Source organism: Lissotriton vulgaris, chromosome 8, assembly GCF_964263255.1.
Source record: "Lissotriton vulgaris chromosome 8, aLisVul1.2, whole genome shotgun sequence".
NCBI lineage: Eukaryota > Metazoa > Chordata > Amphibia > Caudata > Salamandridae > Lissotriton > Lissotriton vulgaris.
The window spans coordinates 153,279,649-153,301,965 of record NC_141696.1 but is presented as its reverse complement, the minus strand read 5'-3'; the positions used below and the strand labels follow the sequence as shown (position 1 = coordinate 153,301,965).

Below are 22,317 nucleotides of genomic sequence, written 5' to 3'. Positions count from 1 at the left end.
CAGCAAGGATCTAGAAATCCTGCATGAATCTGCAAGGCACAATGACAGCATACATTTGCATAATATGCCCCACCTTCTGCCTTCCTACTTCCTGTGCAGTAGTTGTTTGTGTAGAGAGAGAGGTCGCATGCAAGGTAATTTTGTGAGTAGGATACAGGACCCTAAATAGCTGGTGAGAGGTATGAGGTATTCTAAAAGCATAAAAATTGTACACCTGTGAAATGAAATGCTTTCACATGTGATCTTCTGTGTTTATTGTCCTGTGCATAAAGTTGCACCTTGTGTTTGAAGGTTTAAATTATTTCAGGCTTGCATGGAGGCAGAAATTTCTGAGTGACTTTTATACATTTCTTAAGACTCTGCACTGTCAGGATGGCTGAGTGGTCTAAGGCGCTGTGTTTAGGCCGCAGTCTTCTCTGGAGGCGTGGGTTCGAATCCCACTTCTGACATGACTTTTGGAGATGTAATCTCCTTTTTCAGGTTAACATCTGATGGAAGTTGCATCTGTTGGTCTTCACCTGGGATGTGATTCCGTCCTCATTTAGTCAAGAGAGCTGGGGTTTCTCATATTTTTCGGTTGTATAAAGTCTTGCTGACAAAGTGCAGTCCTTACTATATGAGCATAGGACCCATGTAAGAGCTCATCTGGAAGAGTCATGCTCTTGTATGCCCTGGCCAGACAGGCCATGCAAATATGGAAGAATGCCTAGCATCTGGTAGACAGTTGGACTCCAGCACACTTACGGCAATTTCCTCAGGGCTGTGATCAGGGGCTGCTTAGATTTGCGTATTCCACCCTATGTTGTGACATTGAAATTCCTTCTTGAATTTGCTTTAGCTAGCCAAGAGGTGGCTGTTGACTCAATTTCAAAGCAGCTTTGGGCCTTTCAAGTGGCTGGTTAATAGCACTTTCTCTTTGTACGCCTTAAAGGTCTAAAGAGTTCTTCATAGGTACTGCTCTCTATGGATTTTTCAAAGATCTGTTGGAAGTACTTATAATAGGATAAATAAATTGAGGGCATGCCTTTTCGGACCCCACTTGCATGGCTGTCTGGCCTGTGGAAGGTTCCACAAATGCAAGTCAGGATGGCCGAGTGGTCTAAGGCGCTGCGTTCAGGTTGCAGTCTCTTCTGGAGGCGTAGGTTCAAATCCCACTTCTGACAATTGTATGTTTACTCTACTTTTTTCTTGGGAGAGAAAAAATCAGATCATTTCCCTCACATGGGCTTATATGGTTGTCTACTTGGACAAGTGCAGTGAGTTTTTTTCTTGCTCTAGCCACTCATGACCTAAGATGTGTGCTTTTTTTGGTTCAAAATATCTTTCCCTCTCTGTAGATGATCAAGCAACGTGTGGTTAGGATGGCCGAGTGGTCTAAGGCGCTGCGTTAAGGCCGCAGTCTCTCCTGGAGGCGTGGGTTCGAATCCCACTCCTGACAAACCTTTAAGTCCATTTTGTCTCTGAGTTCTTTTAGAATCTCAGCTAAAAATTGGCAGTGCATATAATATCTGAATAAGTAACAAACTTCAGTTTCAACTGCAAATTAATTTGCCCAATTCTGTCTTCAAGCTCGTATAATATTCTTCTAGCACTCGTGGTGTTTTATGTGTTTTTTGGGGGTTGCTTAAAAAGTCCCTTTTATTAATGAAATGGGTTACATTTAGACTTGTGATATTTTTGGTTTCCAATAAGTAGATTGTTAATTTTATGTAACCTCATTTTCTAATGCTCCATTCAAGAGATGTTTCCACTATGAAATGCAGAGCAAGGGGAAAGAGCACAAGTGATAGAGCGAGTGAGTGAGAAGGGGTGTTGAGGAAGGAGAGAATGAAACAAAGACAGAGTGAGTGAACGGCAGGTAGGCCTAGAAGAGGAGACTAGAAGTGAAGGCGACATACTTTTCCCTGCTTTTGACCTCCCACCCATCCTAAACCGACCACAAACGTACCATCTATGCAACGTTGGTATGCAGAAATTCACGCCTCAGCCAGTGAGGGTAAGTCCCTGGCCAGGGGCTAGAGAGCAAAAGACTGCATGTGCTCAGACGTTCCCTGCTAGGGACAGTTGATCTGAAACAAGGTCTGCTCTCTTGTATCCAGCAAGGATCTGGAAATCCTGCATGAATCTGCAAGGCACAATGACAGCATACATTTGCATAATATGCCCCACCTTCTGCCTTCCTACTTCCTGTGCAGTAGTTGTTTGTGTAGAGAGAGAGGTCGCATGCAAGGTAATTTTGTGAGTAGGATACAGGACCCTAAATAGCTGGTGAGAGGTATGAGGTATTCTAAAAGCATAAAAATTGTACACCTGTGAAATGAAATGCTTTCACATGTGATCTTCTGTGTTTATTGTCCTGTGCATAAAGTTGCACCTTGTGTTTGAAGGTTTAAATTATTTCAGGCTTGCATGGAGGCAGAAATTTCTGAGTGACTTTTATACATTTCTTAAGACTCTGCACTGTCAGGATGGCTGAGTGGTCTAAGGCGCTGTGTTTAGGCCGCAGTCTTCTCTGGAGGCGTGGGTTCGAATCCCACTTCTGACATGACTTTTGGAGATGTAATCTCCTTTTTCAGGTTAACATCTGATGGAAGTTGCATCTGTTGGTCTTCACCTGGGATGTGATTCCGTCCTCATCTAGTCAAGATAGCTGGGGTTTCTCATATTTTTCGGTTGTATAAAGTCTTGCTGACAAAGTGCAGTCCTTACTATATGAGCATAGGACCCATGTAAGAGCTCATCTGGAAGAGTCATGCTCTTGTATGCCCTGGCCAGACAGGCCATGCAAATATGGAAGAATGCCTAGCATCTGGTAGACAGTTGGACTCCAGCACACTTACGGCAATTTCCTCAGGGCTGTGATCAGGGGCTGCTTAGATTTGCGTATTCCACCCTATGTTGTGACATTGAAATTCCTTCTTGAATTTGCTTTAGCTAGCCAAGAGGTGGCTGTTGACTCAATTTCAAAGCAGCTTTGGGCCTTTCAAGTGGCTGGTTAATAGCACTTTCTCTTTGTACGCCTTAAAGGTCTAAAGAGTTCTTCATAGGTACTGCTCTCTATGGATTTTTCAAAGATCTGTTGGAAGTACTTATAATAGGATAAATAAATTGAGGGCATGCCTTTTCGGACCCCACTTGCATGGCTGTCTGGCCTGTGGAAGGTTCCACAAATGCAAGTCAGGATGGCCGAGTGGTCTAAGGCGCTGCGTTCAGGTCGCAGTCTCTTCTGGAGACGTAGGTTCAAATCCCACTTCTGACAATTGTATGTTTACTCTACTTTTTTCTTGGGAGAGAAAAAATCAGATCATTTCCCTCACATGGGCTTATATGGTTGTCTACTTGGAAAAGTGCAGTGAGTTTTTTTCTTGCTCTAGCCACTCATGACCTAAGATGTGTGCTTTTTTTGGTTCACAATATCTTTCCCTCTCTGTAGATGATCAAGCAACGTGTGGTTAGGATGGCCGAGTGGTCTAAGGCGCTGCGTTAAGGCCGCAGTCTCTCCTGGAGGCGTGGGTTCGAATCCCACTCCTGACAAACCTTTAAGTCCATTTTGTCTCTGAGTTCTTTTAGAATCTCAGCTAAAAATTGGCAGTGCATATAATATCTGAATAAGTAACAAACTTCAGTTTCAACTGCAAATTAATTTGCCCAATTCTGTCTTCAAGCTCGTATAATATTCTTCTAGCACTCGTGGTGTTTTATGTGTTTTTTGGGGGTTGCTTAAAAAGTCCCTTTTATTAATGAAATGGGTTACATTTAGACTTGTGATATTTTTGGTTTCCAATAAGTAGATTGTTAATTTTATGTAACCTCATTTTCTAATGCTCCATTCAAGAGATGTTTCCACTATGAAATGCAGAGCAAGGGGAAAGAGCACAAGTGATAGAGCGAGTGAGTGAGAAGGGGTGTTGAGGAAGGAGAGAATGAAACAAAGACAGAGTGAGTGAACGGCAGGTAGGCCTAGAAGAGGAGACTAGAAGTGAAGGCGACATACTTTTCCCTGCTTTTGACCTCCCACCCATCCTAAACCGACCACAAACGTACCATCTATGCAACGTTGGTATGCAGAAATTCACGCCTCAGCCAGTGAGGGTAAGTCCCTGGCCAGGGGCTAGAGAGCAAAAGACTGCATGTGCTCAGACGTTCCCTGCTAGGGACAGTTGATCTGAAACAAGGTCTGCTCTCTTGTATCCAGCAAGGATCTAGAAATCCTGCATGAATCTGCAAGGCACAATGACAGCATACATTTGCATAATATGCCCCACCTTCTGCCTTCCTACTTCCTGTGCAGTAGTTGTTTGTGTAGAGAGAGAGGTCGCATGCAAGGTAATTTTGTGAGTAGGATACAGGACCCTAAATAGCTGGTGAGAGGTATGAGGTATTCTAAAAGCATAAAAATTGTACACCTGTGAAATGAAATGCTTTCACATGTGATCTTCTGTGTTTATTGTCCTGTGCATAAAGTTGCACCTTGTGTTTGAAGGTTTAAATTATTTCAGGCTTGCATGGAGGCAGAAATTTCTGAGTGACTTTTATACATTTCTTAGGACTCTGCACTGTCAGGATGGCTGAGTGGTCTAAGGCGATATGTTTAAGCCGCAGTCTTCCCTGGAGGCGTGGGTTCAAATCCCACTTCTGACATGACTTTTGGAGATGTAATCTCCTTTTTCAGGTTAACATCTGATGGAAGTTGCATCTGTTGGTCTTCACCTGGGATGTGATTCCGTCCTCATCTAGTCAAGAGAGCTGGGGTTTCTCATATATTTCGGTTGTATAAAGTCTTGCTGACAAAGTGCAGTCCTTACTATATGAGCATAGGACCCATGTAAGAGCTCATCTGGAAGAGTCATGCTCTTGTATGCCCTGGCCAGACAGGCCATGCAAATATGGAAGAATGCCTAGCATCTGGTAGACAGTTGGACTCCAGCACACTTACGGCAATTTCCTCAGGGCTGTGATCAGGGGCTGCTTAGATTTGCGTATTCCACCCTATGTTGTGACATTGAAATTCCTTCTTGAATTTGCTTTAGCTAGCCAAGAGGTGGCTGTTGACTCAATTTCAAAGCAGCTTTGGGCTGTTCAAGTGGCTGATAATAGCACTTTCTCTTTGTACGCCTTAAAGGTCTAAAGAGTTCTTCATAGGTACTGCTCTCTATGGATTGTTCAAAGATCTGTTGGAAGTACTTATAATAGGATAAAAAAATTGAGGGCATGCCTTTTCGGTACCCCACTTGCATGGCTGTCTGGCCTGTGGAAGGTTCCACAAATGCAAGTCAGGATGGCCGAGTGGTCTAAGGCGCTGCGTTCAGGTCGCAGTCTCTTCTGGAGGCGTGGGTTCAAATCCCACTTCTGACAAGTTGTGTTTTTACTCTACTTTTTTCTTGAGAGAGAAAAAATCAGATCATTTCCCTCACATGGGCTTATATGGTTGTCTACTTGGAAAAGTGCAGTGAGTTTTTTTCTTGCTCTAGCCACTCATGACCTAAGATGTGTGCTTTTTTTGGTTCACAATATCTTTCCCTCTCTGTAGATGATCAAGCAACATGTGGTCAGGATGGCCGAGTGATCTAAGGCACTGCGTTAAGGCCGCAGTCTCTCCTGGAGGCGTGGGTTCGAATCCCACTTCTGACAAAACTTTAAGTCCATTTTGTCTCTGAGTTCTTTTAGAATCTCAGCTAAAAATTGGCAGTGCATATAATATCTGAATAAGTAACAAACTTCAGTTTCAACTGCAAATTAATTTGCCCAATTCTGTCTTCAAGCTCGTATAATATTCTTCTAGCACTCGTAGTGTTTTATGTGTTTTTTGGGGGGTGCTTAAAAAGTCCCTTTTATTAATGAAATGGGTTACATTCAGTCTTGTGATATTTTTGGTTTCCAATAAGTAGATTGTTAATTTTATGTAACCTCATTTTCTAATGCTCCATTCAAGAGATGTTTCCACTATGAAATGCAGAGCAAGGGGAAAGAGCACAAGTGATAGAGCGAGTGAGTGAGAAGGGGTGTTGAGGAAGGAGAGAATGAAACAAAGACAGAGTGAGTGAACGGCAGGTAGGCCTAGAAGAGGAGACTAGAAGTGAAGGCGACATACTTTTCCCTGCTTTTGACCTCCCACCCATCCCAAACCGACCACAAACGTACCATCTATGCAACGTTGGTATGCAGAAATTCACGCCTCAGCCAGTGAGGGTAAGTCCCAGGCCAGGGGCTAGAGAGCAAAAGACTGCATGTGCTCAGACGTTCCCTGCTAGGGACAGTTGATCTGAAACAAGGTCTGCTCTCTTGTATCCAGCAAGGATCTAGAAATCCTGCATGAATCTGCAAGGCACAATGACAGCATACATTTGCATAATATGCCCCACCTTCTGCCTTCCTACTTCCTGTGCAGTAGTTGTTTGTGTAGAGAGAGAGGTCGCAGGCAAGGTAATTTTGTGAGTAGGATACAGGACCCTAAATAGCTGGTGAGAGGTATGAGGTATTCTAAAAGCATAAAAATTGTACACCTGTGAAATGAAATGCTTTCACATGTGATCTTCTGTGTTTATTGTCCTGTGCATAAAGTTGCACCTTGTGTTTGAAGGTTTAAATTATTTCAGGCTTGCATGGAGGCAGAAATTTCTGAGTGACTTTTATACATTTCTTAAGACTCTGCACTGTCAGGATGGCCGAGTGGTCTAAGGCGCTGTGTTTAGGCCTCAGTCTCCTCTGGAGGCGTGGGTTCGAATCCCACTTCTGACATGACTTTTGGAGATGTCATCTCCTTTTTCAGGTTAACATCTGATGGAAGTTGCATCTGTTGGTCTTCACCTGGGATGTGATTCCGTCCTCATCTAGTCAAGAGAGCTGGGGTTTCTCATATATTTCGGTTGTATAAAGTCTTGCTGACAAAGTGCAGTCCTTACTATATGAGCATAGGACCCATGTAAGAGCTCATCTGGAAGAGTCATGCTCTTGTATGCCCTGGCCAGACAGGCCATGCAAATATGGAAGAATGCCTAGCATCTGGTAGACAGTTGGACTCCAGCACACTTACGGCAATTTCCTCAGGGCTGTGATCAGGGGCGGCTTAGATTTGCGTATTCCACCCTATGTTGTGACATTGAAATTCCTTGTTGAATTTACTTTAGCTAGCCAAGAGGTGGCTGTTGACTCAATTTCAAAGCAGCTTTGGGCCTTTCAAGTGGCTGGTTAATAGCACTTTCTCTTTGTACGCCTTAAAGGTCTAAAGAGTTCTTCATAGGTACTGCTCTCTATGGATTGTTCAAAGATCTGTTGGAAGTACTTATAATAGGATAAATAAATTGAGGGCATGCCTTTTCGGTACCCCACTTGCATGGCTGTCTGGCCTGTGGAAGGTTCCACAAATGCAAGTCAGGATGGCCGAGTGGTCTAAGGCGCTGCGTTCAGGTCGCAGTCTCTTCTGGAGGCGTAGGTTCAAATCCCACTTCTGACAATTGTGTGTTTACTCTACTTTTTTCTTGGGAGAGAAAAAATCAGATCATTTCCCTCACATGGGCTTATATGGTTGTCTACTTGGAAAAGTGCAGTGAGTTTTTTTCTTGCTCTAGCCACTCATGACCTAAGATGTGTGCTTTTTTTAGTTCACAATATCTTTTCCTCTCTGTAGATGATCAAGCAACGTGTGGTTAGGATGGCCGAGTGGTCTAAGGCGCTGCGTTAAGGCCGCAGTCTCTCCTGGAGGCGTGGGTTCGAATCCCACTTCTGACAAACCTTTAAGTCCATTTTGTCTCTGAGTTCTTTTAGAATCTCAGCTAAAAATTGGCAGTGCATATAATATCTGAATAAGTAACAAACTTCAGTTTCAACTGCAAATTAATTTGCCCAATTCTGTCTTCAAGCTCGTATAATATTCTTCTAGCACTCATGGTGTTTTATGTGTTTTTTGGGGGGTGCTTAAAAAGTCCCTTTTATTAATGAAATGGGTTACATTTAGACTTGTGATATTTTTGGTTTCCAATAAGTAGATTGTTAATTTTATGTAACCTCATTTTCTAATGCTCCATTCAAGAGATGTTTCCACTATGAAATGCAGAGCAAGGGGAAAGAGCACAAGTGATAGAGCGAGTGAGTGAGAAGGGGTGTTGAGGAAGGAGAGAATGAAACAAAGACAGAGTGAGTGAACGGCAGGTAGGCCTAGAAGAGGAGACTAGAAGTGAAGGCGACATACTTTTCCCTGCTTTTGACCTCCCACCCATCCCAAACCGACCACAAACGTACCATCTATGCAACGTTGGTATGCAGAAATTCACGCCTCAGCCAGTGAGGGTAAGTCCCAGGCCAGGGGCTAGAGAGCAAAAGACTGCATGTGCTCAGACGTTCCCTGCTAGGGACAGTTGATCTGAAACAAGGTCTGCTCTCTTGTATCCAGCAAGGATCTAGAAATCCTGCATGAATCTGCAAGGCACAATGACAGCATACATTTGCATAATATGCCCCACCTTCTGCCTTCCTACTTCCTGTGCAGTAGTTGTTTGTGTAGAGAGAGAGGTCGCAGGCAAGGTAATTGTGTGAGTAGGATACAGGACCCTAAATAGCTGGTGAGAGGTATGAGGTATTCTAAAAGCATAAAAATTGTACACCTGTGAAATGAAATGCTTTCACATGTGATCTTCTGTGTTTATTGTCCTGTGCATAAAGTTGCACCTTGTGTTTGAAGGTTTAAATTATTTCAGGCTTGCATGGAGGCAGAAATTTCTGAGTGACTTTTATACATTGCTTTAGACTCTGCACTGTCAGGATGGCTGAGTGGTCTAAGGCGCTGTGTTTAGGCCTCAGTCTCCTCTGGAGGCGTGGGTTCGAATCCCACTTCTGACATGACTTTTGGAGATGTCATCTCCTTTTTCAGGTTAACATCTGATGGAAGTTGCATCTGTTGGTCTTCACCTGGGATGTGATTCCGTCCTCATCTAGTCAAGAGAGCTGGGGTTTCTCATATATTTCGGTTGTATAAAGTCTTGCTGACAAAGTGCAGTCCTTACTATATGAGCATAGGACCCATGTAAGAGCTCATCTGGAAGAGTCATGCTCTTGTATGCCCTGGCCAGACAGGCCATGCAAATATGGAAGAATGCCTAGCATCTGGTAGACAGTTGGACTCCAGCACACTTACGGCAATTTCCTCAGGGCTGTGATCAGGGGCTGCTTAGATTTGCGTATTCCACCCTATGTTGTGACATTGAAATTCCTTCTTGAATTTGCTTTAGCTAGCCAAGAGGTGGCTGTTGACTCAATTTCAAAGCAGCTTTGGGCCTTTCAAGTGGCTGGTTAATAGCACTTTCTCTTTGTACGCCTTAAAGGTCTAAAGAGTTCTTCATAGGTACTGCTCTCTATGGATTTTTCAAAGATCTGTTGGAAGTACTTATAATAGGATAAATAAATTGAGGGCATGCCTTTTCGGACCCCACTTGCATGGCTGTCTGGCCTGTGGAAGTTTCCACAAATGCAAGTCAGGATGGCCGAGTGGTCTAAGGCGCTGCGTTCAGGTCGCAGTCTCTTCTGGAGTCGTAGGTTCAAATCCCACTTCTGACAATTGTATGTTTACTCTACTTTTTTCTTGGGAGAGAAAAAATCAGATCATTTCCCTCACATGGGCTTATATGGTTGTCTACTTGGAAAAGTGCAGTGAGTTTTTTTCTTGCTCTAGCCACTCATGACCTAAGATGTGTGCTTTTTTTGGTTCACAATATCTTTCCCTCTCTGTAGATGATCAAGCAACGTGTGGTTAGGATGGCCAAGTGGTCTAAGGTGCTGCGTTAAGGCCGCAGTCTCTCCTGGAGGCGTGGGTTCGAATCCCACTCCTGACAAACCTTTAAGTCCATTTTGTCTCTGAGTTCTTTTAGAATCTCAGCTAAAAATTGGCAGTGCATATAATATCTGAATAAGTAACAAACTTCAGTTTCAACTGCAAATTAATTTGCCCAATTCTGTCTTCAAGCTCGTATAATATTCTTCTAGCACTAGTGGTGTTTTATGTGTTTTTTGGGGGGTGCTTAAAAAGTCCCTTTTATTAATGAAATGGGTTACATTTAGACTTGTGATATTTTTGGTTTCCAATAAGTAGATTGTTAATTTTATGTAACCTCATTTTCTAATGCTCCATTCAAGAGATGTTTCCACTATGAAATGCAGAGCAAGGGGAAAGAGCACAAGTGATAGAGCGAGTGAGTGAGAAGGGGTGTTGAGGAAGGAGAGAATGAAACAAAGACAGAGTGAGTGAACGGCAGGTAGGCCTAGAAGAGGAGACTAGAAGTGAAGGCGACATACTTTTCCCTGCTTTTGACCTCCCACCCATCCCAAACCGACCACAAACGTACCATCTATGCAACGTTGGTATGCAGAAATTCACGCCTCAGCCAGTGAGGGTAAGTCCCTGGCCAGGGGCTAGAGAGCAAAAGACTGCATGTGCTCAGACGTTCCCTGCTAGGGACAGTTGATCTGAAACAAGGTCTGCTCTCTTGTATCCAGCAAGGATCTAGAAATCCTGCATGAATCTGCAAGGCACAATGACAGCATACATTTGCATAATATGCCCCACCTTCTGCCTTCCTACTTCCTGTGCAGTAGTTGTTTGTGTAGAGAGAGAGGTCGCATGCAAGGTAATTTTGTGAGTAGGATACAGGACCCTAAATAGCTGGTGAGAGGTATGAGGTATTCTAAAAGCATAAAAATTGTACACCTGTGAAATGAAATGCTTTCACATGTGATCTTCTGTGTTTATTGTCCTGTGCATAAAGTTGCACCTTGTGCTTGAAGGTTTAAATTATTTCAGGCTTGCATGGAGGCAGAAATTTCTGAGTGACTTTTATACATTTCTTAAGACTCTGCACTGTCAGGATGGCTGAGTGGTCTAAGGCGCTGTGTTTAGGCCGCAGTCTCCTCTGGAGGCGTGGGTTCAAATCCCACTTCTGACATGACTTTTGGAGATGTAATCTCCTTTTTCAGGTTAACATCTGATGGAAGTTGCATCTGTTGGTCTTCACCTGGGATGTGATTCCGTCCTCATCTAGTCAAGAGAGCTGGGGTTTCTCATATATTTCGGTTGTATAAAGTCTTGCTGACAAAGTGCAGTCCTTACTATATGAGCATAGGACCCATGTAAGAGCTCATCTGGAAGAGTCATGCTCTTGTATGCCCTGGCCAGACAGGCCATGCAAATATGGAAGAATGCCTAGCATCTGGTAGACAGTTGGACTCCAGCACACTTACGGCAATTTCCTCAGGGCTGTGATCAGGGGCTGCTTAGATTTGCGTATTCCACCCTATGTTGTGACATTGAAATTCCTTCTTGAATTTGCTTTAGCTAGCCAAGAGGTGGCTGTTGACTCAATTTCAAAGCAGCTTTGGGCTGTTCAAGTGGCTGGTTAATAGCACTTTCTCTTTGTACGCCTTAAAGGTCTAAAGAGTTCTTCATAGGTACTGCTCTCTATGGATTGTTCAAAGATCTGTTGGAAGTACTTATAATAGGATAAAAAAATTGAGGGCATGCCTTTTCGGTACCCCACTTGCATGGCTGTCTGGCCTGTGGAAGGTTCCACAAATGCAAGTCAGGATGGCCGAGTGGTCTAAGGCGCTGCGTTCAGGTCGCAGTCTCTTCTGGAGGCGTGGGTTCAAATCCCACTTCTGACAATTGTGTGTTTACTCTACTTTTTTCTTGAGAGAGAAAAAATCAGATCATTTCCCTCACATGGGCTTATATGGTTGTCTACTTGGAAAAGTGCAGTGAGTTTTTTTCTTGCTCTAGCCAATCATGACCTAAGATGTGTGCTTTTTTTGGTTCACAATATCTTTCCCTCTCTGTAGATGATCAAGCAACATGTGGTCAGGATGGCCGAGTGATCTAAGGCACTGCGTTAAGGCTGCAGTCTCTCCTGGAGGCGTGGGTTCGAATCCCACTTCTGACAAAACTTTAAGTCCATTTTGTCTCTGAGTTCTTTTAGAATCTCAGCTAAAAATTGGCAGTGCATATAGTATCTGAATAAGTAACAAACTTCAGTTTCAACTGCAAATTAATTTGCCCAATTCTGTCTTCAAGCTCGTATAATATTCTTCTAGCACTCGTAGTGTTTTATGTGTTTTTTGTGGGGTGCTTAAAAAGTCCCTTTTATTAATGAAATGGGTTACATTCAGTCTTGTGATATTTTTGGTTTCCAATAAGTAGATTGTTAATTTTATGTAACCTCATTTTCTAATGCTCCATTCAAGAGATGTTTCCACTATGAAATGCAGAGCAAGGGGAAAGAGCACAAGTGATAGAGCGAGTGAGTGAGAAGGGGTGTTGAGGAAGGAGAGAATGAAACAAAGACAGAGTGAGTGAACGGCAGGTAGGCCTATAAGAGGAGACTAGAAGTGAAGGCGACATACTTTTCCCTGCTTTTGACCTCCCACCCATCCCAAACCGACCACAAACGTACCATCTATGCAACGTTGGTATGCAGAAATTCACGCCTCAGCCAGTGAGGGTAAGTCCCAGGCCAGGGGCTAGAGAGCAAAAGACTGCATGTGCTCAGACGTTCCCTGCTAGGGACAGTTGATCTGAAACAAGGTCTGCTCTCTTGTATCCAGCAAGGATCTAGAAATCCTGCATGAATCTGCAAGGCACAATGACAGCATACATTTGCATAATATGCCCCACCTTCTGCCTTCCTACTTCCTGTGCAGTAGTTGTTTGTGTAGAGAGAGAGGTCGCAGGCAAGGTAATTTTGTGAGTAGGATACAGGACCCTAAATAGCTGGTGAGAGGTATGAGGTATTCTAAAAGCATAAAAATTGTACACCTGTGAAATGAAATGCTTTCACATGTGATCTTCTGTGTTTATTGTCCTGTGCATAAAGTTGCACCTTGTGTTTGAAGGTTTAAATTATTTCAGGCTTGCATGGAGGCAGAAATTTCTTAGTGACTTTTATACATTTCTTGAGACTCTGCACTGTCAGGATGGCCGAGTGGTCTAAGGCGCTGTGTTTAGGCCGCAGTCTCCTCTGGAGGCCTGGGTTCGAATCCCACTTCTGACATGACTTTTGGAGATGTCATCTCCTTTTTCAGGTTAACATCTGATGGAAGTTGCATCTGTTGGTCTTCACCTGGGATGTGATTCCGTCCTCATCTAGTCAAGAGAGCTGGGGTTTCTCATATATTTCGGTTGTATAAAGTCTTGCTGACAAAGTGCAGTCCTTACTATATGAGCATAGGACCCATGTAAGAGCTCATCTGGAAGAGTCATGCTCTTGTATGCCCTGGCCAGACAGGCCATGCAAATATGGAAGAATGCCTAGCATCTGGTAGACAGTTGGACTCCAGCACACTTACGGCAATTTCCTCAGGGCTGTGATCAGGGGCGGCTTAGATTTGCGTATTCCACCCTATGTTGTGACATTGAAATTCCTTGTTGAATCTACTTTAGCTAGCCAAGAGGTGGCTGTTGACTCAATTTCAAAGCAGCTTTGGGCCTTTCAAGTGGCTGGTTAATAGCACTTTCTCTTTGTACGCCTTAAAGGTCTAACTTAGAACTGAACATAGAGGTGACAGCAGGAAAGAAATTCTGTCACACCTTAATCCCGACTCCTTCTCTTGTTTCTCACCTGTTTCACATCAGGATGTGATCAAAATCATCTCCACCATTAAATCAGGCTCTCCTTTGGACCCCTGTCCCCCGTCCGTGATGCAGAAACTCACAGAAGTGATCTCACTCCCATTGATGGAAATCTGCAATAACATATTCCTAACAGGCCAATTTCCTAGTATATGGAAGAAGGCTGTTATTAAACCCCTCCTAAAAAAACGTCCTTAGATCCTACTGCTGTCGCAAGTTATAGACCAATTGCGTGCCTGCCCTTTCCTGCCAAAGTATGCGAATATCTGATGAATCAGCAGCTCTCAGAGTTCGTCGAGACTCACCAACTTCTCGACGAAACGCAGTTTGGATTCAGGAGAGGGCATGGAACAGAGACTGCCTTGATAAAGGCCTCTGATGAGATCAGGACGATCATGGATCAGGGAGGGGCGGCTGTTCTTATCCTTTTGGATTTGTCAGCAGCCTTTGACACGGTCGACCATGTCACTCTTGTCGACCGTGTCACAACTCTGGGGATAAATGGTCGGGCTAAGGATCTTATTTCATCCTTCCTGGTAAACCGTACCCAGACAGTAAGGCTTGGAGACTTTTACTCTCCCATCTCTGCACTCCCTTGTGGAGTCCCACAAGGCTCCTCGCTAAGTCCCATGCTCTTTAACATCTATGTAGCGGACTTAGCGAGGATAATAAAGGCCTATGGGATACAGTTAACATCGTATGCAGATGATACCCAGCTGGTGCTGGGTATCCATAAGGATGGCCTTACTGTAGCAGCCAACTTCCAGAAAGCTATGCTCGAGGTTAGCACTTGGATGGCCTTGAATTGCCTCAGGCTTAACTCGGACAAGACCGAGATCATGACCTTCGGAAAACTCTCCCCTGAATGGTCCCTCGGTTGGTGGCCAGATAAGCTCGGCCATCCACCTGTCCCAGTGGAAAAAGCCAGAAACCTGGGAGTGATTTTCGACAACAAGCTGGTCTTTGACCTCCATGTCAATAAGGTTGTGTCATCTTCATTCTACATCTTGAAAAAGATCAAGAAGCTGCTACCTTATCTCCCTCCGTCAGCTGGGAAGACTCTGGTTTCCACCTTAGTCTTCTCAAAAATAGATTATGGGAACGCTCTCTTCCTCCACACTCAGAAGCGTGTCATCATGAAGCTGCAATCTATTCAGAACGCGGCTGCCAGGATTCTCCTCAACATCCCTCGCCGCAAATCTACCACCTCTGGTATTCGTCAGCTTCACTGGCTGAGAGTTGAGAGCCGCGTTAAATTCAAGGCTCTCTGCATTGCTTATAAGGCCATACATGGCACAGGACCCAGATTCTTGATCGAAGCTTTTCAGCTCTATACCCCCAGAAGGCAACTAAGATCGGCCAACACCAGTCTTCTGCCGGTGCCACGTACAAGATCAGTCACCTGGGGCGATAGGCGCTTTCTCGTGGCCACTCCAAAACTTTGGAATCTCCTGCCAACTGCCATAAAAGCCGCTCCGAATCTGATTAGTTTCCGTAGGCTTCTGAAAACATGGCTGTTTAACCAGTGAGAAGACGGTATGATGATGAACCTTTGTTGCTCCACAGCGCCGAGACACCTTCGGGTATTTGTCGCGCTATAAAAGTTGCGTAAATAAATAAATAAATAAATAAATAAAGAGTTCTTCATAGGTACTGCTCTCTATGGATTGTTCAAAGATCTGTTGGAAGTACTTATAATAGGATAAATAAATTGAGGGCATGCCTTTTCGGTACCCCACTTGCATGGCTGTCTGGCCTGTGGAAGGTTACACAAATGCAAGTCAGGATGGCCGAGTGGTCTAAGGCGCTGCGTTCAGGTCGCAGTCTCTTCTGGAGGCGTGGGTTCAAATCCCACTTCTGACAATTGTGTGTTTACTCTACTTTTTTCTTGAGAGAGAAAAAATCTGATCATTTCCCTCACATGGGCTTATATGGTTGTCTACTTGGAAAAGTGCAGTGAGTTTTTTTCTTGCTCTAGCCACTCATGACCTAAGATGTGTGCTTTTTTTGGTTCACAATATCTTTCCCTCTCTGTAGATGATCAAGCAAATATGGTCAGGATGGCCGAGTGGTCTAAGGCGCTGCGTTAAGGCCGCAGTCTCTCCTGGAGGCGTGGGTTCGAATCCCACTTCTAACAAAACTTTAAGTCCATTTTGTCTCTGAGTTCTTTTAGAATCTCAGCTAAAAATTGGCAGTGCATATAATATCTGAATAAGTAACAAACTTCAGTTTCAACTGCAAATTAATTTGCCCAATTCTGTCTTCAAGCTCGTATAATATTCTTCTAGCACTCGTGCTGTTTTATGTGTTTTTTGGGGGTGCTTAAAAAGTCCCTTTTATTAATGAAATGGGTTACATTCAGTCTTGTGATATTTTTGGTTTCCAATAAGTAGATTGTTAATTTTATGTAACCTCATTTTCTAATGCTCCATTCAAGAGATGTTTCCACTATGAAATGCAGAGCAAGGGGAAAGAGCACAAGTGATAGAGCGAGTGAATGAGAAGGGGTGTTGAGGATGGAGAGAATGAAACAAAGACAGAGTGAGTGAACGGCAGGTAGGCCTAGAAGAGGAGACTAGAAGTGAAGGCGACATACTTTTCCCTGCTTTTGACCTCCCACCCATCCCAAACCGACCACAAACGTACCATCTGTGCAACGTTGGTATGCAGAAATTCACGCCTCAGCCAGTGAGGGTGAGTCCAAGGCCAGGGGCTAGAGAGCAAAAGACTGCATGTGCTCAGACGTTCCCTGCTAGGGACAGTTGATCTGAAACAAGGTCTGCTCTCTTGTATCCAGCAAGGATCTAGAAATCCTGCATGAATCTGCAAGGCACAATGACAGCATACATTTGCATAATATGCCCCACCTTCTGCCTTCCTACTTCCTGTGCAGTAGTTGTTTGTTTAGAGAGAGAGGTCGCAGGCAAGGTAATTTTGTGAGTAGGATACAGGACCCTAAATAGCTGGTGAGAGGTATGAGGTATTCTAAAAGCATAAAAATTGTACACCTGTGAAATGAAATGCTTTCACATGTGATCTGTGATTATTGTCCTGTGCATAAAGTTGCACCTTGTGTTTGAAGGTTTAAATTATTTCAGGCTTGCATGGAGGCAGAAATTTCTGAGTGACTTTTATACATTTCTTAAGACTCATCACTGTCAGGATGGACGAGTGGTCTAAGGCGCTGTGTTTAGGCCACAGTCTCCTCTGGAGGCGTGGGTTCAAATCTCACTTCTGACATGACTTTTTGAGATATAATCTCCTTTTTCAGGTTAACATCTGATGGAAGTTGCATCTGTTGGTCTTCACCTGGGATGTGATTCCGTCCTCATCTAGTCAAGAGAGCTGGGGTTTCTCATATATTTCGGTTGTATAAAGTCTTGCTGACAAAGTGCAGTCCTTACTATATGAGCATAGGACCCATGTAAGAGCTCATCTGGAAGAGTCATGCTCTTGTATGCCCTGGCCAGACAGGCCATGCAAATATGGAAGAATGCCTAGCATCTGGTAGACAGTTGAACTCCAGCACACTTACGGCAATTTCCTCAGGGCTGTGATCAGGGGCTGCTTAGATTTGCGTATTCCACCCTATGTTGTGACATTGAAATTCCTTGTTGAATTTGCTTTAGCTAGCCAAGAGGTGGCTGTTGACTCAATTTCAAAGCAGCTTTGGGCCGTTCAAGTGGCTGGTTAATAGCACTTTCTCTTTGTACGCCTTAAAGGTCTAAAGAGTTCTTCATAGGTACTGCTCTCTATGGATTGTTCAAAGATCTGTTGGAAGTACTTATAATAGGATAAATAAATTGAGGGCATGCCTTTTCGGTACCCCACTTGCATGGCTGTCTGGCCTGTGGAAGGTTTTACAAATGCAAGTCAGGATGGCCGAGTGGTCTAAGGCGCTGTGTTCAGGTCGCAGTCTCTTCTGGAGGCGTGGGTTCAAATCCCTCTTCTGACAATTGTGTGTTTACTCTACTTTTTTCTTGAGAGAGAAAAAATCAGATCATTTCCCTCACAATGGCTTATATGGTTGTCTACTTGGAAAAGTGCAGTGAGTTTTTTTCTTGCTCTCGCCACTCATGACCTAAGATGTGTGCTTTTTTTGGTTCACAATATCTTTCCCTCTCTGTAGATGATCAAGCAGCATGTGGTCAGGATGGCCGAGTGGTCTAAAGCACTGCGTTAAGGCCGCAGTCTCTCCTGGAGGTGTGGGTTCGAATCCCACGTCTGACAAAACTTTGAGTCCATTTTGTCTCTGAGTTCTTTTAGAATCTCAGCTAAAAATTGGCAGTGCATATAATATCTGAATAAGTAACAAACTTCAGTTTCAACTGCAAATTAATTTGCCCAATTCTGTCTTCAAGCTCGTATAATATTCTTCTAGCACTCATGGTGTTTTATGTGTTTTTTGGGGGGTGCTTAAAAAGTCCCTTTTATTAATGAAATGGGTTACATTCAGTCTTGTGATATTTTTGGTTTCCAATAAGTAGATTGTTAATTTTATGTAACATCATTTTCTAATGCTCCATTCAAGAGATGTTTCCACTATGAAATGCAGAGCAAGGGGAAAGAGCACAAGTGATAGAGCGAGTGAGTGAGAAGGGGTGTTGAGGATGGAGAGAATGAAACAAAGACAGAGTGAGCGAACGGCAGGTAGGCCTAGAAGAGGAGACTAGAAGTGAAGGCGACATACTTTTCCCTGCTTTTGACCTCCCACCCATCCCAAACCGACCACAAACGTACCATCTATGCAACGTTGGTATGCAGAAATTCACGCCTCAGCCAGTGAGGGTGAGTCCCAGGCCAGGGGCTAGAGAGCAAAAGACTGCATGTGCTCAGAAGTTCCCTGCTAGGGACAGTTGATCTGAAACAAGGTCTGCTCTCTTGTATCCAGCAAGGATCTAGAAATCCTGCATGAATCTGCAAGGCACAATGACAGCATACATTTGCATAATATGCCCCACCTTCTGCCTTCCTACTTCCTGTGCATTAGTTGTTTGTGTAGAGAGAGAGGTCGCAGGCAAGGTAATTTTGTGAGTAGGATACAGGACCCTAAATAGCTGGTGAGAGGTATGAGGTATTCTAAAAGCATACAAATTGTACACCTGTGAAATGAAATGCTTTCACATGTGATCTTCTGTGTTTATTGTCCTGTGCATAAAGTTGCAACTTGTGTTTGAAGGTTTAAATTATTTCAGGCTTGCATGGAGGCAGAAATTTCTGAGTGACTTTTATACATTTCTTAAGACTCTTCGCTGTCAGGATGGCCGAGTGGTCTAAGGCGCTGCGTTTAGGCCGCAGTCTCCTCTGGAGGTGTGGGTTCGAATCTCACTTCTGACATGACTATTTGAGATATAATCTCCTTTTTCAGGTTAACATCTGATGGAAGTTGCATCTGTTGGTCTTCACCTGGGATGTGATTCCGTCCTCATCTAGTCAAGAGAGCTGGGGTTTCTCATATATTTCGGTTGTATAAAGTCTTGCTGACAAAGTGCAGTCCTTACTATATGAGCATAGGACCCATGTAAGAGCTCATCTGGAAGATTCATGCTCTTGTATGCCCTGGCCAGAAAGGCCATGCAAATATGGAAGAATGCCTAGCATCTGGTAGACAGTTGGACTCCAGCACACTCACGGCAATTTCCTCAGGTCTGTGATCAGGGGCTGCTTAGATTTGCGTATTCCACCCTATGTTGTGACATTGAAATTCCTTGTTGAATTTGCTTTAGCTAGCCAAGAGGTGGCTGTTGACTCAATTTCAAAGCAGCTTTGGGCCGTTCAAGTGGCTGGTTAATAGCACTTTCTCTTTGTACGCCTTAAAGGTCTAAAGAGTTCTTCATAGGTACTGCTCTCTATGGATTGTTCAAAGATCTGTTGGAAGTACTTATAATAGGATAAATAAATTGAGGGCATGCCTTTTCGGTACCCCACTTGCATGGCTGTCTGGCCTGTGGAAGGTTCCATAAAAGCAAGTCAGGATGGCCGAGTGGTCTAAGGCGCTGCGTTCAGGTCGCAGTCTCTTCTGGAGGCGTGGGTTCAAATCCCACTTCTGACAATTGTGTGTTTACCCTACTTTTTTCTTGAGAGAGAAAAAATCAGATCATTTCCCTCACATGGGCTTATATGGTTGTCTACTTGGAAAAGTGCAGTGAGTTTTTTTCTTGCTCTAGCCACTCATGACCTAAGATGTGTGCTTTTTTTGGTTCACAATATCTTTCCCTCTCTGTAGATGATCAAGCAACATGTGGTCAGGATGGCCGAGTGGTCTAAGGTGCTGCGTTAAGGCCGCGGTCTCTCCTGGAGGCGTGGGTTCGAATCCCACTTCTGATAAAGCTTTAAGTCCATTTTGTCTCTGAGTTCTTTTAGAATCTCAGCTAAAAATTGGCAGTGCATATAATATCTGAATAAGTAACAAACTTCAGTTTCAACTGCAAATTAATTTGCCCAATTCTGTCTTCAAGCTCGTATAATATTCTTCTAGCACTCGTGGTGTTTTATGTGTTTTTTGGGGGGTGCTTAAAAAGTCCCTTTTATTAATGAAATGGGTTACATTTAGACTTGTGATATTTTTGGTTTCCAATAAGTAGATTGTTAATTTTATGTAACCTCATTTTCTAATGCTCCATTCAAGAGATGTTTCCACTATGAAATGCAGAGCAAGGGGAAAGAGCACAAGTGATAGAGCGAGTGAGTGAGAAGGGGTGTTGAGGAAGGAGAGAATGAAACAAAGACAGAGTGAGTGAACGGCAGGTAGGCCTAGAAGAGGAGACTAGAAGTGAAGGCGACATACTTTTCCCTGCTTTTGACCTCCCACCCATCCCAAACCGATCACAAACGTACCATCTATGCAACGTTGGTATGCAGAAATTCACGCCTCAGCCAGTGAGGGTAAGTCCCTGGCCAGGGGCTAGAGAGCAAAAGACTGCATGTGCTCAGACGTTCCCTGCTAGGGACAGTTGATCTGAAACAAGGTCTGCTCTCTTGTATCCAGCAAGGATCTAGAAATCCTGCATGAATCTGCAAGGCACAATGACAGCATACATTTGCATAATATGCCCCACCTTCTGCCTTCCTACTTCCTGTGCAGTAGTTGTTTGTGTAGAGAGAGAGGTCGCATGCAAGGTAATTTTGTGAGTAGGATACAGGACCCTAAATAGCTGGTGAGAGGTATGAGGTATTCTAAAAGCATAAAAATTGTACACCTGTGAAATGAAATGCTTTCACATGTGATCTTCTGTGTTTATTGTCCTGTGCATAAAGTTGCACCTTGTGTTTGAAGGTTTAAATTATTTCAGGCTTGCATGGAGGCAGAAATTTCTGAGTGACTTTTATACATTTCTTAAGACTCTGCACTGTCAGGATGGCTGAGTGGTCTAAGGCGCTGTGTTTAGGCCGCAGTCTCCTCTGGAGGCGTGGGTTCAAATCCCACTTCTGACATGACTTTTGGAGATGTAATCTCCTTTTTCAGGTTAACATCTGATGGAAGTTGCATCTGTTGGTCTTCACCTGGGATGTGATTCCGTCCTCATCTAGTCAAGAGAGCTGGGGTTTCTCATATATTTCGGTTGTATAAAGTCTTGCTGACAAAGTGCAGTCCTTACTATATGAGCATAGGACCCATGTAAGAGCTCATCTGGAAGAGTCATGCTCTTGTATGCCCTGGCCAGACAGGCCATGCAAATATGGAAGAATGCCTAGCATCTGGTAGACAGTTGGACTCCAGCACACTTACGGCAATTTCCTCAGGGCTGTGATCAGGGGCTGCTTAGATTTGCGTATTCCACCCTATGTTGTGACATTGAAATTCCTTCTTGAATTTGCTTTAGCTAGCCAAGAGGTGGCTGTTGACTCAATTTCAAAGCAGCTTTGGGCTGTTCAAGTGGCTGGTTAATAGCACTTTCTCTTTGTACGCCTTAAAGGTCTAAAGAGTTCTTCATAGGTACTGCTCTCTATGGATTGTTCAAAGATCTGTTGGAAGTACTTATAATAGGATAAAAAAATTGAGGGCATGCCTTTTCGGTACCCCACTTGCATGGCTGTCTGGCCTGTGGAAGGTTCCACAAATGCAAGTCAGGATGGCCGAGTGGTCTAAGGCGCTGCATTCAGGTCGCAGTCTCTTCTGGAGGCGTGGGTTCAAATCCCACTTCTGACAATTGTGTGTTTACTCTACTTTTTTCTTGAGAGAGAAAAAATCAGATCATTTCCCTCACATGGGCTTATATGGTTGTCTACTTGGAAAAGTGCAGTGAGTTTTTTTCTTGCTCTAGCCAATCATGACCTAAGATGTGTGCTTTTTTTGGTTCACAATATCTTTCCCTCTCTGTAGATGATCAAGCAACATGTGGTCAGGATGGCCGAGTGATCTAAGGCACTGCGTTAAGGCCGCAGTCTCTCCTGGAGGCGTGGGTTCGAATCCCACTTCTGACAAAACTTTAAGTCCATTTTGTCTCTGAGTTCTTTTAGAATCTCAGCTAAAAATTGGCAGTGCATATAGTATCTGAATAAGTAACAAACTTCAGTTTCAACTGCAAATTAATTTGCCCAATTCTGTCTTCAAGCTCGTATAATATTCTTCTAGCACTCGTAGTGTTTTATGTGTTTTTTGTGGGGTGCTTAAAAAGTCCCTTTTATTAATGAAATGGGTTACATTCAGTCTTGTGATATTTTTGGTTTCCAATAAGTAGATTGTTAATTTTATGTAACCTCATTTTCTA

The 22,317-nt window shown here is 43.7% G+C and overlaps 17 non-coding genes across 17 annotated transcripts; all 17 read left to right on the top strand.

Annotated features, from left to right (window-relative positions):
- Window positions 1-366: 366 nt before the first annotated feature.
- TRNAL-UAG (transfer RNA leucine (anticodon UAG)) lies at window positions 367-449 on the top strand. The gene has a single exon. It is a non-coding gene; the product is annotated as a tRNA-Leu (tRNA).
- Window positions 450-1,355: 906 nt separating this feature from the next.
- On the top strand, window positions 1,356-1,438 carry TRNAL-AAG (transfer RNA leucine (anticodon AAG)). The gene has a single exon. It is a non-coding gene; the product is annotated as a tRNA-Leu (tRNA).
- Window positions 1,439-2,462: 1,024 nt separating this feature from the next.
- Window positions 2,463-2,545, top strand: TRNAL-UAG (transfer RNA leucine (anticodon UAG)). Its single transcript has one exon. It is a non-coding gene; the product is annotated as a tRNA-Leu (tRNA).
- Window positions 2,546-3,451: 906 nt separating this feature from the next.
- Window positions 3,452-3,534, top strand: TRNAL-AAG (transfer RNA leucine (anticodon AAG)). The gene has a single exon. It is a non-coding gene; the product is annotated as a tRNA-Leu (tRNA).
- A 1,024-nt stretch (window positions 3,535-4,558) lies between these two features.
- TRNAL-UAA (transfer RNA leucine (anticodon UAA)) lies at window positions 4,559-4,641 on the top strand. Its single transcript has one exon. It is a non-coding gene; the product is annotated as a tRNA-Leu (tRNA).
- Window positions 4,642-5,272: 631 nt separating this feature from the next.
- Window positions 5,273-5,355, top strand: TRNAL-CAG (transfer RNA leucine (anticodon CAG)). The gene has a single exon. It is a non-coding gene; the product is annotated as a tRNA-Leu (tRNA).
- A 193-nt stretch (window positions 5,356-5,548) lies between these two features.
- TRNAL-AAG (transfer RNA leucine (anticodon AAG)) lies at window positions 5,549-5,631 on the top strand. Its single transcript has one exon. It is a non-coding gene; the product is annotated as a tRNA-Leu (tRNA).
- Window positions 5,632-6,655: 1,024 nt separating this feature from the next.
- Window positions 6,656-6,738, top strand: TRNAL-UAG (transfer RNA leucine (anticodon UAG)). The gene has a single exon. It is a non-coding gene; the product is annotated as a tRNA-Leu (tRNA).
- A 907-nt stretch (window positions 6,739-7,645) lies between these two features.
- On the top strand, window positions 7,646-7,728 carry TRNAL-AAG (transfer RNA leucine (anticodon AAG)). The gene has a single exon. It is a non-coding gene; the product is annotated as a tRNA-Leu (tRNA).
- A 3,120-nt stretch (window positions 7,729-10,848) lies between these two features.
- TRNAL-UAG (transfer RNA leucine (anticodon UAG)) lies at window positions 10,849-10,931 on the top strand. The gene has a single exon. It is a non-coding gene; the product is annotated as a tRNA-Leu (tRNA).
- Window positions 10,932-11,563: 632 nt separating this feature from the next.
- Window positions 11,564-11,646, top strand: TRNAL-CAG (transfer RNA leucine (anticodon CAG)). The gene has a single exon. It is a non-coding gene; the product is annotated as a tRNA-Leu (tRNA).
- A 1,299-nt stretch (window positions 11,647-12,945) lies between these two features.
- TRNAL-UAG (transfer RNA leucine (anticodon UAG)) lies at window positions 12,946-13,028 on the top strand. Its single transcript has one exon. It is a non-coding gene; the product is annotated as a tRNA-Leu (tRNA).
- Window positions 13,029-15,386: 2,358 nt separating this feature from the next.
- Window positions 15,387-15,469, top strand: TRNAL-CAG (transfer RNA leucine (anticodon CAG)). Its single transcript has one exon. It is a non-coding gene; the product is annotated as a tRNA-Leu (tRNA).
- Window positions 15,470-15,660: 191 nt separating this feature from the next.
- Window positions 15,661-15,743, top strand: TRNAL-AAG (transfer RNA leucine (anticodon AAG)). Its single transcript has one exon. It is a non-coding gene; the product is annotated as a tRNA-Leu (tRNA).
- A 3,832-nt stretch (window positions 15,744-19,575) lies between these two features.
- TRNAL-CAG (transfer RNA leucine (anticodon CAG)) lies at window positions 19,576-19,658 on the top strand. The gene has a single exon. It is a non-coding gene; the product is annotated as a tRNA-Leu (tRNA).
- A 1,299-nt stretch (window positions 19,659-20,957) lies between these two features.
- TRNAL-UAG (transfer RNA leucine (anticodon UAG)) lies at window positions 20,958-21,040 on the top strand. Its single transcript has one exon. It is a non-coding gene; the product is annotated as a tRNA-Leu (tRNA).
- Window positions 21,041-21,947: 907 nt separating this feature from the next.
- Window positions 21,948-22,030, top strand: TRNAL-AAG (transfer RNA leucine (anticodon AAG)). Its single transcript has one exon. It is a non-coding gene; the product is annotated as a tRNA-Leu (tRNA).
- The last annotated feature ends 287 nt before the right edge of the window (window positions 22,031-22,317 follow it).